The 19,213-nt window shown below is 36.2% G+C and overlaps 1 long non-coding RNA gene across 2 annotated transcripts in view; it reads left to right on the plus strand.

Annotated features, from left to right (window-relative positions):
* The first annotated feature begins 4,693 nt into the window (after window positions 1–4,693).
* Window positions 4,694–19,213, plus strand: part of LOC139127572 (uncharacterized) — a 62,917-nt gene continuing 48,397 nt past the window's right edge. The window contains exon 1 of one of the 2 annotated variants that reach the window (XR_011551052.1): window positions 4,694–4,792. This is a non-coding gene — a long non-coding RNA (uncharacterized lncRNA). The remainder of the gene's footprint in view (window positions 4,793–19,213) is intronic. The other variant, XR_011551051.1, reaches the window with a different exon arrangement.

Consider the following 19,213-nt stretch of genomic DNA (forward strand, 5'->3'; position numbering starts at 1 on the left):
TGTAAAAAAAATGCTTGGCCACCGGGTATGCGAGCTTGTTGTCGGTGACAGTGCGAAGGTGCTCAGCAAAGCGATCGCCTAGGTGACGCTTTGTTTCACCAATATATAGCATGCTGCAGCGTCTGCATTTGATGCAATAGATAATATTAGCTGACGTGCATGTGAACACGCCAGAAACATTGACTCTACCACGCGGGCCCTGAATGAAATTGGTTGTAAAAGTATACGGGCAGGTGTTACACACTCGGCGGCCACATGATGATGTTCCAGTATAGCGCAGTCGCGATTAGGTAAACTGGCATGCACCACCAGCCGGTCTTTGATGTTCGTGTCACGTCGAAATACCATGACGGAAGGTGCGGAAAAATATGCTGTGTATTTGGGGAGTTGGTTAAGATTGCAAAACTCCTCAAAGATGATTTTACTGATTCTATGGTTAAAAGGATGGTATGTAAATACAAGAGAAATGCGATCGCATTGAGGAAGAGTGGTTGACTTAACGCATCCTCCTGTGTTAGTGGTTCGACGCGCTGTTTAGCTTTGTCCGCTACAGAGCGGGGATAACCCCTAGCCGAGAACTAATGATAATATTTTTCCTTTCAGTAAATTCTTATCAGTAGAGCGATAAAAGAGTCGTCACAATGCCACAAAAATCTGTGGACATGAAAACACACTCCTTCCAATGGGGTCATGCTAGGGCACCCTTTTGTTCGAGTTGTCATTGGAATGTAAATTGCTGTTGTCTTTTAAAACTTAGATGAGTTAGTTCAAACCAAAATTCAAAATGTGTTTTAGGCTGAATCTTGTTTCTTACTTTCATTCTGAAACACAACATATCGTCTAACTTTAAATGCACAAGCGTGCGGAGGCCACAGAGATCCAATTAGTCATCAGATATCTTTTTGCCAAACAAAGAAACTAACTAACAAATAAACGAGCCAACACATAGCATGAGCACCTATTCTTTTCAGACGATCAATCAGTGCCAAGACCACATGCGCATGTGTTACTCTCTTGTTGGTGATTGGATGATAGTTGTCAGACTTCTAATTGACTTTGTGAAATAAATTTGCGATATAACCGGTAAAGCTTTTTAGGTAAGAAAGCATCCAATGAAAATACATTTGTACATGTAAACATTATTCCTCCAATCAAGTGTCGGTGAACTGTACAGATGAACAAATACGAGAGAAATGAATAATTTGTTAGAGCTGTCCTTTTTGGCCTGAGAAGTCAGTTAGTGGGGACTGCGAGGGCTTGGCTATGGCTGTGTGTCGCAATCATGAGTCACGCGACCTTTTGTGTATTCAATTCAAATCAAATAAATTTAATTGAATTCAATTCAAATTATTGTATTGTCAGTTAATGAAATACGCACAATGGAAAATTTTCTGTAGGCGCCACAACACTCCCGACTAACATTATGCGCCCTCTGTGTAATTGTTGAAAAGAAGGATATTGCAGATGAGTGGTAATTTTATTTCTTTAAAACCATTCCGGGCTAGTGTTGCGGAACATGTCATAAATGTGCAATTGTCAGATAGGAAATACACATGTACATGATAAGTTAAAAGCATTCTCACAATAGTCTTGTAAATCTATATATAACTACAAATTTGGTTAACTGTCATACCTATGTGCACTGAAGTTTTTTAACCAGTAGTCATAGCTTATGCTTTAATTTTGAACGATCCTTGCATTGTCATGTTGGCAGAGGTACTTTGTTTCCTTTGAAGTCACAGTCTTCGAAACGTTGCAAGGGCATTATACTTTTTTCAAAAATAACTTTGGTGAACTTTGACCTAGGTTTCGAACTTTGACCTACGGTTTCCATGTCTGAGTCCTACTTCATAACAAGGTAGGGATCTACCTTGCTGGCAGTCTTGTGCATGTGTCCTTTCTGAAATTTCTTTCACAGTATTTTGTAACTTCATACAGAAAAAAAATGGTGAAAGGTTTCAAATAAAATAGCTTGCACTAGCTTTAGTCTAAATGTTTCGTTCTCAGTAAATTTTATGAGAAGAGAGTAGTGGCGAGACTGACAGCAAAAGGATTTTATTTTAATACTACTGAGTTGGCAGAAGTAGCAGTTTGTAGATGAGTACACCAATAAGCAAAACTACCGAGAATGATACTGTTTTGCTCCCATTTGATCGAAATTAGTACATACTAGTATTGGTACCAAACATCAAAGATGAATGTTTTTTCTATCTGTTGAGTGAAGTAAATTTTAGATTGAAATTATGACAATGATTTGTACACAGTACAAATCTGCACTTTCTACAAAAAATTTGTACACAGTACAGAATAACAAGAATGACAAGAGAAAATAAGGTATGCAACTTAGGTACTGAAAGTCAACTTTAGAAACATGCATATCAACTTCTATAGCAATGGGACAAGCAGATCCTACATATATTAGCAAATGTCAATAAAGATAATTTGCCAGAGAAGGCTTAACAAAAGAAAAGGTGGGAGAGTGGGAAAAAATAATGTACAAAAGATAAGGTTAAAAAAAATAATGCTACCTCATTAATCTTCTGCATCTCTCCCTCCCCCCCTTGGATATCAAATTTCCACCCCTTGGTATTGACCGTGTTACATAAAGAGATACAATGGCCAGATGGCAGGAAACCTAAAGTTGGTGAGCTATTAACAACCTTGGGGTTTTTTTTTAATGTTATCAGTGCTGTCATTCGAATGTAAACAACACTTAAGTTAGTTTGTAACAGATAGTGAAATGTCTTCCACTTTTCGGGTATTATGTCATCTGGAATTATTCAGCATCCAATTCTTACCATTTCATGTGTGTCTTACATCGAAAATTTGCAAAAATTGATCCGCAATGAAAAAGTTAACATTAGCTTTGCTTTCTGGAACACATTTTACTAGAAATTGATACCGACAATGACAAAATTATGTTCACAGCCTTAACCACTGTCTCACAACATATCCTAGGTTGTTATATGTCATTTACGATCATAGACTGAGAAAATTACCTAAATTTTACAAATTTGGGGTTTCCAAACACTCTCAGAAGAAGGTTTATCTAACTAATAACATCCTCCGGGACTTTTATACTAAAATTACAAAGCTATCATACAAGTAGTGCTGTGAACAATTTTTTCTTGACCAAAAATGGCAAAATTGTCTTAGAAATATGTTTTCTTGGCCGAAAATGACAAAATTTTATTTAAAATACAAATTTACATATTTCAGGACAATTTCCACATATCCAACTATTGTCATCCCTTGGCATCTGTACACCAAATTTAAAAGCTATCTGTCCAGCAGTTGTAAAGAGAAAATATTTTTTACGATTTTTTGACCAAAAATGACAGAAATCGCCCCAAAACGGTAATTTTGCCAATTTTGTCGTAATTTCAATAGATTAGAACCCTAGCAAATATCCAACCCAAATTTGAGGGCAATTGGGCCGGCGGTTTCAGAGAAGATTTTTTACTTATAATGAAAAAAATAACCAAAACATTCAGCAAATATACAAAATTCAAGATATCTTCACGATATACATAAAAATTTATAAGGTCTAGTTAGAGTACTAATTTTCAAAGCATTTAAAAAAGCGCTTCTTGAGTTATTAATTTTTGACCATTTTCACATTTTTAAGTTCATTTGCATAATCTGGGCAATGCAAAAGTATTTTAACATGATCCTATCTATAGCCAAGGATGCATCCGCATACCAAATACGAAGCTAAGTTGTTGATGTTGACGGACATACTCTACATACGTACATAGATACATACACATATACATACAGACACCATCGCCTTCAGCTTATGCGATAACCTCACATTGGTATACTAAATTTGAGCTGAAAAGGGAAATATCGATAAGTTTCTGACATTGGGACAGGCCGTATAATGTTTGAACACTGGTTCTATTCTTATTACCAGATCATTTATCAATGCTGCATTTTAATTTCATTAAATAGTTTAACGGTATTGTGATACATCGCATATCAGCTGTTTGCAATTACTTGACTTATGCATATGATAACTTTTGGGATGACTAAATTAAAATTACTCTGCAATGTTTTTTGATAATGAAAACAACGGTCCGAAGCCTTAATATAAAGCTACTACCATAGTGCAAAATTTACAGAGCCAATATCTACAGATAAATGTCTTTTCAAGAGATAATGCGTATATATATATGAACATTTAGAGGTTATTTTTATATCTTTGAACATCACATTAATTCCTTATATATCTTTTACAGCAATTATTGGCAAACTATGATGCACGCATAAATACTGCTCGTTTCAATATAAATGTACATGTTACAAAGGAACTCAAATATTACCAAACCTTCAAATGTTACTCCAAATATTACCGCTGGTCGAGGGGTCATGCTATTAATTATGTGCTACCAAGGTGACCACAAACTGTTGTTTGGTCCGGGGAGACGGGACCGATGCACGGAAGACTTTGTCGTCCCTTCTTGGCAATGATAACAACGTTCGCTTACATGTCGACTTACCGTATTTGAGCCGTTGCTAATGTACATCAAGGATGGACTATATGCCATGTCACCGTATAGAAAATTGGGTGTAATGGCGTACCTACATTTCAAAACAGATCCAAGCGCTTTTGAAAGTGCACCTCATATTACTTGCTGCGAAACAGTTTAGCGCATACGTGTGCATCGCGATCACTTGGCGCAGAAACCAAGGGAGTGGCCACAGTGCGACATTTGGTTTACAACCACGCCAGGAAACTACATGGTTGTCTGTTTTACACGGGTAGAAGTAATCAGTCATAGCCATATTGGTAAGTTTATTCAGAGTCATAACCTTTATCCTAAAAAAACCGTCATCCTAGTTTGTCCAATGCATACGTTGATAGGTCACCCATAAAACTGACGCTCACTGCCCATAGCATAGCCATTTATAGTAAGGTTGCAAGTTGACGCTAAAATCTGTTAATGGAATGGCAAACTTCCCCGCTCACAGTGGTACTCATGTACGGTTTTTCCTTTTCATTGTTTGTTTGTGAAATGAGTTTTGGTGCAGTTTTGGTGCAATTTTCACCTGATGCTCCAATTCACCAGTAAATACCGACAAGCAACCGGCATCAGTACTGCTAATTATCAAATGAAGCTAACGATGCCATAAAGGCTCACAAATAGTGTTTCCACCTTCATTTTAGTAACTGTATGGGCAACATTTCAACTGGCTTCCATGTGAGCTTGAAAATAATCTTCGACAATTGACCGTCCAGCATTGTGCTCATAGTATCAAGATTGATTGTATGGTTGTATACTTTACTCAAACACAGTAAGACTATTGTTTCTTAGTGAAAAGAAGAAAGATAGCTAGGTTACCGAATATGTCAGCTGAACTTCCACCTTTAAGGTTGACACTGTTGGAAGTGTTCATTACCATGAAGACGGGTATAGCTTGGCATCAATCTCCATTAAGCTAGGGAGTTGTCAGGATTAGGAATTTAATACAAAGCTAGGGGCCATGAGAAAAAGCCATTATAGTGTACTCATTTGTGTGTGTACAAATCACAAATTATGGCCACCCTACAAATATTCCTTTGTAGCAGGTGTCTGATGCTCTTCTAACAATTGTAAAGTTAATGTAACATCACTACGATTAAGGTAAATGAACGACGTAAACATTTGCTCAAACTTTCTCCAGTGAAATTTTAACCGTACTCTTATCAAATCAAGGATAAAAATCACCGGCCACAGTGCAAAGATTGGCACTACAGAATCAAATTACTTAACGTTTATGTGTATTTGAATCTTAATATAGCCACCATCTCAGTGTTAACTCAATGGAGATAATATCTTTTTCGATTTTCGAAATAAATAAGTAAATATTATCTTTATCCAAGATCTTTAAATGAACATGCGGTAGGAAAAAGTACTGTAAACATTAGGTAGTCCGAGTATCTGTCTGTGAGGCGCCTTCTTCCTCAGTATATGAAGAACAATTACTTCAATTGATAAAGAAACCAATATCTAAGATCTAGTCAAAGATCCGGTCTTTACAATTGGTGTATTCATAGGGGGCTGCACAAAATGTCCGTCCCCAGGCAATAGGCTAGCTTAGGTTATATAATTATTTATTTACTCCGATCCTTAAGAAAAGGAGAGGAACTGATAGAGAAAGTAGTGAGGAAAACTCAATACGTCTGGGCTACCTGTGGGGATATGTGGGTAGAGGGTCAAGCACAGCGTTATTTATAAACAAGGACATGACAATCTATGCCTTTCATGTGACGGCGGCCGGTCAACGTTTGAGGGGAATAACTAACAGCTTGTTGCATAAAAACTGACAAGTCGGCAAAAGTACTTTAATGCTCAATATTCCATCCTAGTATGGCTGATAAATACCCTAAGTTAATGTCATTTGTTTCTGACTAACAATTAACCTGCAAGACGTGGCCCATGCACAATGCGAACAGTTGGCGAGATGCTTTGTAAAGCTGTGAAGACACATTTGAAACACAGCCATACCCAAGCATGCCAATCTATGCATTGGGAGATCTTGTCTTGGGGCGATAATGTCTTTTTGAACAAAAATTGGGAAGTTTAGACGATAGACAGTACGTTAAAATCAGTCAAATGAATAAAGCAAAAGTTTTTGGACATTGTATCATTTTTATGTCAGGTTTTGAACCCGCCTGAAACCCTGCGTGACAATATAATAACTATCTATAAACAACTATTTTGGACATATCTTTACATGTCAATGTTTGGACATCCATTAAAATGCATGATATAACAGCTATCTACTGTATCATGTCTGACTATACTGTCAATATATATACTATACTTTCGCCCCCTGTTGATCTCAGTCGCGGTGTATTTCCCTTGCACGCTCGCTTTCTCGAAATGTGTTTTTTGTATAATAACAACTTTACAGTGACAATGTAAAACTTTGAGGGAAATTACTGATACACTTGTCGATTTGATGTGAGAGGACGCACTGTTGACCAGTTATTTTATTAGTTCTCAAAACTAGTCAAAACATTCTGCCACACTCGATTATGTCTCCTCGTCGCAAACGCCACAAGAACTTGAAAGCGACCCCTGCTTGATGCGTTAGGTAATTGAGTATAAGAATTGATAGATTAAATATAGAAATATAGACAGATTCGAGCGACTAAACTATCAAGTTCTTGATAGCTCACTGACATATATTGCCGAGAGGGCGAAACTCTCAGGCCCGAGGGAGCATAAGCAATGCAATACATTGAATACTGTCTGAGAAAGAAACGCCGGTTTCCTTAGCTACCATGCAAAATCCAGCTTGACTAATGTTATAGCCCTGTTTCTGAGAATAACCTTTTAGCTGCGTAGCTAGGAATGTTGAGGTCAAGATATCCGAAATGCTTCTTGATTAGGCCGAAAAAGACATGTTTCTGGTTAGGCCTTTCTTTAATAAATGTGCGGCGACGCGATTTTTTTTTCGCAAGAGAGTTTGCAGGGTCAGTTTTACTTTGAAAAAGTCTGCTGTAAATGGTATGGTGCGGCTGCATTCACATGCAGTAATAGGAATGTCTTTGTCTCTCGCCCTTATTTCCAACTTGCCTCACTCCTGAAAAATAATATGGTCCAATTTTTAAATTCAAAGTGTTTGATGAAATGTCCATATGTCCAAACTGTTAAAATCCCTTCTCTTTTGATCATGAACATTTCATTGTTTGTTTTTAGTCCCCACGGACAACCATCCGGGGGACTTATAGGTTTGGTCATGTCCTTGCGTGCGTGCGTGCGTCCGTTCGTCCGTTCACGCAGATATCTCAGAGATGCCTGGAGCGATTTCATTCAAACTTGGTACAAGGATTACTTAATATGTTATAGAGATGCACTTCGATTTCTTTTCTGATACGATCCAATATGGCCGCTAGGCGGCCATTTTGTAACGATTTTTTCATGTACAGAGCCATAACTCAGACATGTTTCAACCGATTTTATTCAAAGTTGGTACAAGGACATTGACCAATGTCATAGATATGCACGTCAATTTGTTTTGTGATATGATCTAATATGGCCGCCAGGCGGCCATTTTGTTACGATTTTTTCATGTACAGAGCCATAATTCAAGCATATCTCAACCGATTTTATTCAAACTTTGTACAAGGACATTGACCTATGTCATACATATGCACATTGATTTGTTTTGTGATACGATCCAATATGGCCGCCAGGCGGCCATTTTATTACGATTTTTTCATGTACAGAGCCATAACTCAGGCATGTTTCAAACGATTTTATTCAAAGTTGGTACAAGGACATTGACCAATGTCATAGATATGCACGTCAATTTGTTTTGTGATACGATCCAACATGGCCGCCAGGCGGCCATTTTTTTACGAGTTTCCATGTCATGAACCATAACTCAGACATGTATCAAGCAAATTTATTCAAAGTTGGTACAAGGACATTGACTTATAGTGTACATATGTACGTCGATTTGTTTCTCTATATGGTCCGATATATCCACACGGTGGCAATTTTGTTATGGTCTTAACTGATGTTATTCAAAGTTGGTACCTGGACATTGACTTATGTCGTACATATACGTATTGATTTTTTAAACAGTAAGATCAAATATGGCTGCGTTGCGGCGATTTTGTTACGATTTTCTCATGTACTGAGCCATAACTCAGACATATTTCCACCAGTATCATTCAAAGTTGGTACAAGGACATGGAGGTATCTCATACATGCTCATCAATTTGTTTCAAGTCATTTAGCAGTATCATTTTAATTATTGAAGTTTCATAATTAGGCTGAAATGTCAAGAAATACTGCATCAAATTTCATGAAACTTTGTACAGATGTTAAGCTCACATTCAGGGGTTTCATTAAGAGCTGGCAGCCGACGAAATTGACCGGTTACTCTCACGATTTCGCCGGCTACTTTTACGGAAATTTGAACTCTTTCATAACTAAAATATTGTTTAACTTCTGAAATGTTACGCACATGTTTCACAAGCTGTGCAATCAAACTTTTCAACGGCTTTTATGTGAAACAAAGTTTAGAAGACGAGCGGCTACTACGATCGCCTTTTACTACGATGGAGCACGGTCTTGTGTATACTGCCGCAATCAAAATCGGAATTGCAACGGACGATTCTATTGACTACCTGAATTGCTGATTCCTATGTGGTGACTTCTATATACGCCAATGAAAACGGGCATACTACACCTGTCGGCCATCGTTAGCTCGACTCAAAATGGTCGATGAACAAATGAAGACGGAAGCGATCTCAAGGTCAGGCTTCACTGTACGAACCTCGGTTTTAAAGTGGACCAAGAAACAAGAGAAGGATAATTACGTGGATTTAAACTGTTTTCGAAGGCAATGACCTGATTTTTTTCTCACGAAAAAACTTCCCGATTACAGTTCTAATTTAGTAAGCCGACGTGCGTTGCACTGCGGTAGGCTTGAATGTGAAGGTATATAACCAGCTGGACGTATGATATGTACTGTATGTACTGCTTTTCGGTCTATCGACGCCAATAAGAATGTCGCCCAGAGTGGTTAAAATACGATCAAGCCTTTAAATCACTTCAAAAACGGTCGTCAGGTTAATCCAAATGTGAGTTTCTGAACGTACAAATTTTCAGATTCTATATCAAGGTTCTTCTTTGCATGCCCATATAGTCAAATAACCTTGAGGGTCATTGATTCTATTTGCGGAATATGGTAATGATTGTCAGTTTCTTATCATTATCGTTATATAAATTATCCTTTTTACCTCCCCAGTGGTATAAAAGTTCTTCATCTGCAGATTTTCATACCAAACATCATGGTTCTAATTTTAAGCATGACATTATACATTAAAGGGACATTAGCTGTATCAACTACAGAATTTACTATAATCCGACCATCATGCCTAATGCCCGATGTCCTTTTGCCAACACAGTCTGTATACGTGAAATGACTATTGTTACTGTTGATAAATGTATTCTAGTCCGGACCTGAATACAAAATTTAAACAATAACAATGCAGATTATGCTCATATAGGGTATATTTATGAGCTAAATATTAGGAATTTCTCCATGGTTCAGGGATTCAAACCAGAAACTGCAGAAGATACACAGAACAAAGAAAATGAAAAAATGACCAAAAGTTACAGCAAATGGATCTTTAATGAAATGTTTCTCATTTACTGTGCTTAGAATGTGAGTGTTTCATCCAGGATGGCATCACACTGGACAAAATGCTTGATATGCGCTTAACATTCCAATACGTTGATATGCGTAGCGTATTTCTAAGGAGATCATGAGTACACGTAATGCAGATCTTGCACACTAAGTGTACACTGTAGTTTTGCATTTTATTAGAATGCGTATGTGCATACCTAACATATTTGACACATATACAGCATCACTAGTATATGTGTATATAATGTTGTATATCATGCATTTTGCCCAGTGTCAACAAGGGGAATTCCCCTTTACCAGAAAATTCGGGGGCATTTCACTAGTTCATGTGTTCTACTTGTACCTCTAAGGTGTGACTGGCACCATTTCCTTGGGGGAGTGGTCCCCCTTGACAAATAAATGGGGGTGCCAACATTTCAACAGAGGGGAAATTTATATCATTAATAATAGTGAATTATTATAGTTTACCTCCTAAAAGCATAGAGGCTCTAAATACTTCAGTTTTCTTTGTTCAAAGTATTGTCAACATTACCACATTTTATCATTTTTAGCTCACGTGTGTAAACACGTGGGCTATTGTCATAGCGATGTCTGTCTGTCTGTCCGTGTGTGTGTGTGTGTGTGTGTGAGTGTGTGTGTGTGTGTGTGTGTGTGTGTCTGTCTGTCTGTCTGTCTGTCTGTCTGTCTGTCTGTTTACACGATAACTCAAAAACGCCAGAACGGATTCAAGTCAGATTTGGTACACAGGTACAGTATGCTACTTGCAAGAACTGATTAGATTTTGGTTAGTGTGGCTTGCATATTAATGAAGTTATGCAATATCGTTTTTTCCGTACAATGGTTTCCCTATGGAGACAGTAATGACAGTGTAGACATATATCAAGAAATACTGCACAAAATTTCATGAAACTTTTCACAGATGACAATCTCAGAACATTATGATGATACTGTGAGTGTCATGTCAATTATCTTCTCATTTGCATATTTAATGAACTTTTGTTATATGAATATTTGATTGTAGATAGCTCTGAAATTCCTGCACCAATTGTCATTTGCATATTTTATGAAGTTTTGTAATTAGTCATATAACTCCAATATAACTTGACCAAATGTGATGAAATCTGCTGCTGCAGATACTGATCCGACTGATATCTAACTGTAGTGTAAAGCATTAAGTAGTGTGAAATTAATTAAGGGTTCATTTGCATATTTAATGAAATTTATAATTAGGTATATAACTCTGAAATTACGGCACCCAAGTCTTTGAAATTGGGTACAGATATTGTTTTGATAAATATCTAATTGTACTGAGAAGCATTTGGCAGTGTCAAGTTAACAAATAGGTCATTTGCATATTTTATGAAGTTTTGTAATTAGTGATATAACTCCAAAATAACTGCACCAAATGTGATGAAATCTGCTGCAGATACTGATCAGACAGATATCTTATTGTGGTGTAGAGCATTTACTTGTGTGAATTTAATTAAGGGTTTATTTGCATATTTAATGAACTTTGTAATTTGTAATATTACTCCAAAATTACAGCGTTAAATTTGATGAAACTTGCTACAGATTTTGATCTGATAAATATCCAATTGTACTGAGAAGTATTGAACAGTGTCAAGTTAATAATAAGCTCATTTGCAGATTTCATGAAGTTTTATAATAAGTCATATAACTCCGAAATAACTGAATCAAATGTGATGAAAAATGCTGCATATACTGATCTGACAGATATCTAACTGTGTTGTAAAGCATTTAGTAGTGTAAAGTTAATTAAGGGTTCATTTGCATATTTAATAAACTTTGTTATTAGGTATATAACTCTGAAATTACGACACCAAATTTTGTGAAACGTGCTACAGTATTGATTTGATAAATATTTAATTGTGCTATGAATCATTGAATAGTGTCAAGTTAATTTAGGGATTTTTCGCATATTTAATGAACTGTGTAATTAGTGACATTACTCTAAAATTACAGCATTAAATTAAATGAAACGTGCTACAAATGTTGATCTGATGGATATCCAATTGTCCCATGAAGCATTGAGCAGTGTCAAGTCAATTAACAGCTCATTTGCATATTAAATGAAATTTTGTAATTAGCGATTAAACTCTGAGAGTACTGTGCGAAGTTGAAAAAACCTGCTACATATAGTGATAACATATATCTTATTGTTCTGTGAAGCATACTGCTATTAATGAACCTGTTGTAAAACACGTGAGCATATTCAGTTCATATCTGTAATTATGAATTATCATATTTAGGCCTAATCTCCAAGGAAAATGGCTTTTATGATATGAACACAAATTGCCCTGGAATACTACTGACAATTCTCCTGAAAATACCAGAAATTCAAGTGACTGCGAGCTGTGAAAAATGAATTTTAGCTCATTTTTGGGTTTCCTGCCTTCAGCCGGGAGGGAGAACACCCCCTCCCGGACCTCCCCCCAACGACGACCGCTTTGTGGTAATGGCAACTGCAAACTGCCTACTTTGTCATTCTGGCCCCCTACTTCAAAACTTAATGAAACCCCTGACATTGCTTAAACAGTGAAAAAAGACATTTATCAGTGTCATTTTTAGCTCACGTGTGTAAACACGTGGGCTAATGTCATAGCGATGTCTGTCTGTCTGTCCGTGTGTGTGTGTGTGTGTGTGTGTGTCTGTCTGTCTGTCTGTTTACACGATAACTCAAAAACGCCTGAACGGATTCAAGTCAGATTTGGTAGACAGGTACCATATACTACTTGCAAGAACTGATTAGATTTTGGTAAGTATGGCTTGCATATTAATGAAGTTATGCAATATTGGTTTTTTTTTTCCGTACAATGGTTTCCCTATGGAGACGGTAATGACACTGTAGATATATGTTAAGAAACACTGCACGAAATTTCATGAAACTTTTCACAGATGACAACATTATGATGATACTGTGAGTGTCATGTCAATTGTCTGCTCATTTGCATATTTAATGAACTTTTGTTATTAGTGACATAACTCTGAAATTCCTGCACCAAACTTGATGATACTTGCAACAAATATTGATCTGATATATATCTAATTATACTTAGAAGCATTGGGCAGTGTCAAGTTAATAAATAGCTCATTTGCATATTTTATGAAGTTTTGTAATTAGTCATATAACTCCGATATAACTTCACCAAATGTGATGAAATCTGCTGCAGATACTGATCCGACTGATATCTTACAGTAGTGTAAAGCATTTAGTAGTGTAAAATTCATTAAGGGTTCATTTGCATATTTAATGAACTTTGTAATTAGGTATATAACTCTGAAATTACGGCACCAAAGTCAGTGAAATTGGTACATATATTGTTTTGATAAATATATAATTTTACTGAGAAGCATTTGGCAGTGTCAAGTCAACAAATAGGTCATTTGCATGTTTTATGAAGTTTTGTAATTAGTAATATAACTCCAAAATATCTGCATCAAATGTGATAAAATTTGCTGCAGATACTGATCCGACAGACATCTAATTGTGGTGTAGCGCATTTAGTTGTGTGAAGTTAATTAAGGGTTGATTTGCATATTTAATGAACTTTGTAATTAGGGATATTACTCAAAAATTACAGCGTTAAATTTGATGAAACTTGCTACAGATGTTGATCTGATAAATATCCTAATGAACTGAAAAGCATTGAGCAATGTCGAGTTAATAATAATTAGCTCATTTGCATATTTCATGAAGTCTTTTAATTAGTCATATAACTCCGAAATCACTTCACCAAATGTAATGAAAACTGCTGCATATACTGATACGACAGATATCTAACTGTGTTGTAAAGCATTTAGTAGTGTAAAGTTAATTAAGGGTTCATTTGCATATTTAATAAACTTTGTAATTAGGTATATAACTCTGAAATTTCGGCACCAAAATTTTGTGAAACGTGCTACAGATATTGATTTGATAAATATTTAATTGTGCTATGAATCATTGAACAGTGTCAAGTTAATTTAGGTTTATTTGCATATTTAATGAACTTTGTAATTAGTGACATTACTCTAAAATTACAGCATTAAATTAAATAAAACGTTCTACAAATGTTGATCTGATGGATATCTAATTGTTCCATGAAGCATTGAGCAGTGTCTAGTTAATGAACAGCTCATTTGCATATAAAATTAATTTTTGTAATTAGTGATTAAACTCTGAGAGTACTGTGCGAAGTTGAAAAAAACCTGCTACATATAGTGATCATCGGAAAGTTGCTCCCGTCGATTTGAAATTTCATGAACTAGAAATGTTTTTTCCTATGAAGTTTTTTTGTTGATTTGCATTCATACGTGTATCTGAAACAATTTTAGCTTCGTTGCCTAAAATTAATGTTGGGCAACTCTTGTAATTTGCATAATCCAAGATGGCCGCCAAATTATCTTTAAGGTTTAACTTTTGACCTAGAAATGCATTTATTCCTTTGAGGTTTCTTGTTGATTTTCATTCATTTGGGTTGTTAAAACAATTTTAGACTGGTTGCACACAAAATGTAATGTTTGGCAATGCTTTTGATTTGCATAATCCAAGATGGCCGCCAAATCATCACTAAATTTTTATTTCTAACCATTAAATGTTTATCGGTATGAAGATTCTTGTCGATTTGCATTCATTTGGGTATCTGAAACAATTTTAGCTCGATTACCTGAAAGTAAATGTTGGCCAACTATCGTAATTTGCATAATCCAAGATGGCCGCCTACATGACCTCTTAAATTTCACTTTTGGCCCTCATGTCCTTATATGATGTGTAATACCTCTCTTCTAGGGTATTTATTGGTGTAGAAACCATTTTTGATGTTCCTTTGTTAGTCAAAGATCAAGTTCACAGGTTAAAGGTCAGGTCAAGGTTAAATTTGACATTTGGCTCGGCAACAGTAGGAAACAAAAACTTTATGAACGCCCATGATTCTCTTTATCGGATTTTCTTTATGTGAAAACTGTTTTCAGGTCATAAGAACCAATACTCAACATTACATAGGTGTGAGTACACAATAAATGTTATTTTTGGCAATGAATTTGAAATATTTGTGTGCTCCCACGCCTAGTCAGGATCAGAAAAAACAATCCCTTATATTGTCCTGGCTATTAACATCCACTCCGGCATCCTCATTATTCTCTTCTTCAACATTATGTCAACATTATCCTCCTGGTCATCATTTGTAGCCTCCCCAACACCCTCCTTGCCAACATCCTCGTCATTTATTGCTTGATGAACTAATCTGTTCATGAATGGATTGTAGCAGTCATCTTCACCAAAGCAGTAACAGAACGATGTGCATGAGCGATATTTTTGTGGCAGCAAAACACCTCAGTGATAAATTTCTTAGCCTGTGCGTTACATTGACACTGTATCAACTCTGGCAGTGCTGGGTAACCCTTGTAAATGACAGGAACATAAATACTGGCTAGCAATTTCCATCAAAATCTATACCAGTTGACTCTTCTGGTGAAGGTTGATAGCCTGCTGCTATCCACAACATATACTTGTAAATGAACCCCAACACATGCTGCAGCAGGATGGCGAAGCGCAATAACTTTAGGCTTACTTTTAGATGGTGAATAGATAGTCATGGACAGTGCGCTCGATATTTGATTCAGTACTTGTTGGAGATGCATAGATTCCATGCCATAGAGGCTAAGCTGGACCTTGTTGTCATCACCATGACCGGGTTACTTGAATGCTGTCTCTGCTGATCAGTTTGGTGAGCAGACTTCCATTGAGATCGGAAAAGGAGTTCTCAAGGGCATGACACTGTCTGCAGAGCTTGTATGTGACTGGATCGATGCCGCCCCTATCGCTCCACACGTACGAGACTGGATGGACCTTTTGTACTCTGTATAGGGCCTATACACAGGGTCAAAATGCCCAAAGACGGCACAAAGACGAGTTGAAGCAATATGGCATGTATTGGATGCAAAGGATCTGGGTCTAATTGATGCAGAGATGGAGAAGTATGCTCACCTACTTGAAGATTCTTGCCCCCATATGCACAAACCTCATAGCTAGCAATCATACCCATCCATTATCGAACACTAGGTCAAAATTCGTAATATATAGTCAATTGCTATAAACATAGACACAAAACAGCACAGACAGGCAGCAAACCACCTGTGCAGACAACAAAGTCAAATTCGTGAAAGATATATGGACCTCTAGCAAAGACCAAGAAGTGATGTCAGGTAATTCGAAAAAAGTACGCACATCTTGCCCCACATATGACACCCGCCATACTGGTATATCAATCTCAAAGTCAAATAGGTAGTGGTCACCAACTATGGACCAATGCCACTGATGCCATCAGCGATAATGTGTTGAAGAGAAATATCATACTTATCTAGCAGCTTGTGATACCGGCCAAAAGAGTTTAAATGTTAAGACAGGTCTTTCTGTAGTGTACCCTTAATTAACTTGACACTGCTCTGTCTTTCATAGCACAATTAGATATTTATCAGATCAATATCTATAGCAGGTGACACGAAATTTGCTGCCGTAATTTTAGAGTTATATACCTAACTACAAAGTTCATCTAATATTTAAAGGAATCTTTATTAACTTCACACTACTAAATGCTTTTTACCACAGTTAGATATCTGCCGGATGAGTTTCTGCAGCAGATTTCATCAAATTTGGTGCAGTTATTTCGGAGTTATATGAATAATTACAAAAAATCATAAAATAAGCAAATGAGCTATTTATTAATTTGACACTGCCCAATGCTTCTCAGTACAATTTGATATTGATAAGATCAGTATCTGTAGCAGCTTTCACCAAATTTGGTGCCGTAATTTCATGGTTATATACTTAATAACAAAGTTCATTACATATGCAAATGATCGCTTAATTAACTTTACACTACTTAATGCTTTTTACCACTGTTAGATGTATGCCGGATGAGTTTCTGCAGCAGATTTCATCAAATTTGGTGCAGTTATTTCGGAGTTAAAGGACTAATTACAAAAGTTCATAAGATATGCAAATGAGCTATTTATTAACTTGACACAGCCCAATGCGTGTAAGTGCAATTAGATATATATCAGTCAATATTTTTTTCTTGTATCATCAAATTTAGGGGCAGGAATTTTGGAGTTATATCACTAATAACAAAAGTTCGTTGTATATGCAAATGAGCAGAAATTGACATGACTCACTGTATCATCATAATGTTCTGAGATTGTCATCCGTCAAAAGTGTCATGAATTTCGTGCAGAATTTCTTGTTTCTCTCCGATCGTATGGATCTGCTGCAATTTGTATATAAAGCTAAGAGTGGAGTAGAAGATGCTTGCTTAACACTTCTCAACTTAATTACGAGTCACATGGATTCCACTGGAAATTTCGTTCGAATCTTGTTTATGGACATTTCGTCAGCATTTAACACAATACAGCCTCAAGTTCTGTCAAGGCATTCCACTTGTTTAAAACTTTATAGAATCAGAATTAGCTTGCCTTACACATTATCCCCTATCAGTAACCTATACAATGTAGAATATGGAAAGCAGACATTTCTCATTAATGATCAGGCAAGTATATCAATCTTTAATAATATAATAATAATAATCTTTATTCCAAAGCACTATAGGCCACCGGCCCTTAGTACAATAATAACCAATTACACAGAAAACTAGTGAGGTCAGGGGTTCACCTTAAAAGAACAAAACGGTGAACTTTGAACTTAACATCATGCAATATCATACAAAAAGTACCAACAAGAAATTTAGACACATTCCTATTCATTCATAGAGGAAGCCCTCTTTTGAAAAGCATAAAACAGATATCGAGCACAGTTTCTGATGATGTTTGGCTTTGTGTTTATTCATGAGTGCAATAAATTTATACTGTGACAAAGGTTGTTGCGTGTAAAAACTAGGAATGTACTGAGTTCTAAGGTCATTATACAGTGGACAAACAAAAAGAAAATGGAATTCGTCTTCAACAGCATCAAGACATACTGGACATTTTCTCTCATTGAACTGTAAACCAAGGTGTCTACCCTTCTCTACCATCAACGGGTGAGCGGAAACTCTAAATTTGAACAGTGTCAAGCGGAAATGGATTTCATTTCAATCTTAAGATATTGTTCAGCAACTAAACTTGTTTTAAATAATTTATAATTACTCAATTTAGTATACGAATTTATTTCGTCACTCCAATTTTGGAAGTCAATATCTAAGCAACGTTGACGAAAGCTATTAACAAATAAAAGTTCATTTCCAACCCCTTGATTATACCATGCTTCAGCAAACCCGTATGAAAATAGAATTGCTTTCACATGCTTTACCCTACACTCCTTATTTGAATCAGCTAATTTACATTGGAGATGGTAGCAATGAAAAACATAACGATTTGTGATCATCTTTAAGATTCTTAACCAGTATTTGATAACTCTAGTTAAACGGATAGCTCTCAAAGTTGAACGACCCATTTCTCCTCTTATCGAAGCATGAATATATAATGACTGCGATGAAAGCAAAAATTTACAAAACTTAATGTGAACATTTTCTATTGCTGGCGCTTCAATATAACCCCATATCTCACAACCGTAATGTAGAATTGGTAGAATTTTTGTATCAAATAACTTAAAACATAAATTTAAGGGTACATGACCTAATTTCTTTACATTTATCATCAGAGCATGGAGAGCTTTTGTTGCCTGATCGGCTAGCTGTTTCACAGCTCTTGACCAAATACCTCTTGATGAGAGCTTTAAACCAAAATATACATAGTATGGAACGGTTTCAACGACACAACTTCCATAAAACCATTTTTCGTAACTTCTAAGTATACCACCGTTCCTGAAAACTACAACTTTGGTCTTACTTAGATTAACCCTTAATTTATATTTATCACAATAAGACTTTAATTTTGAGAGTAGTCTCTGTAATCCAATAGCGTTATAAGATAGTAAAACAAGATCATCGGCAAATAATAAATAGAAAAGTTTGACAAGACCAATTGAACACCCAACGTCATCACCCAAAATATGATCTGCACGGAGTTCATTATGTAAATCATTGATGAAGAAAGAAAACAGAAA

This window comes from Ptychodera flava, unplaced genomic scaffold, assembly GCF_041260155.1.
Source record: "Ptychodera flava strain L36383 unplaced genomic scaffold, AS_Pfla_20210202 Scaffold_33__1_contigs__length_2856901_pilon, whole genome shotgun sequence".
NCBI classification, from domain to species: domain Eukaryota; kingdom Metazoa; phylum Hemichordata; class Enteropneusta; family Ptychoderidae; genus Ptychodera; species Ptychodera flava.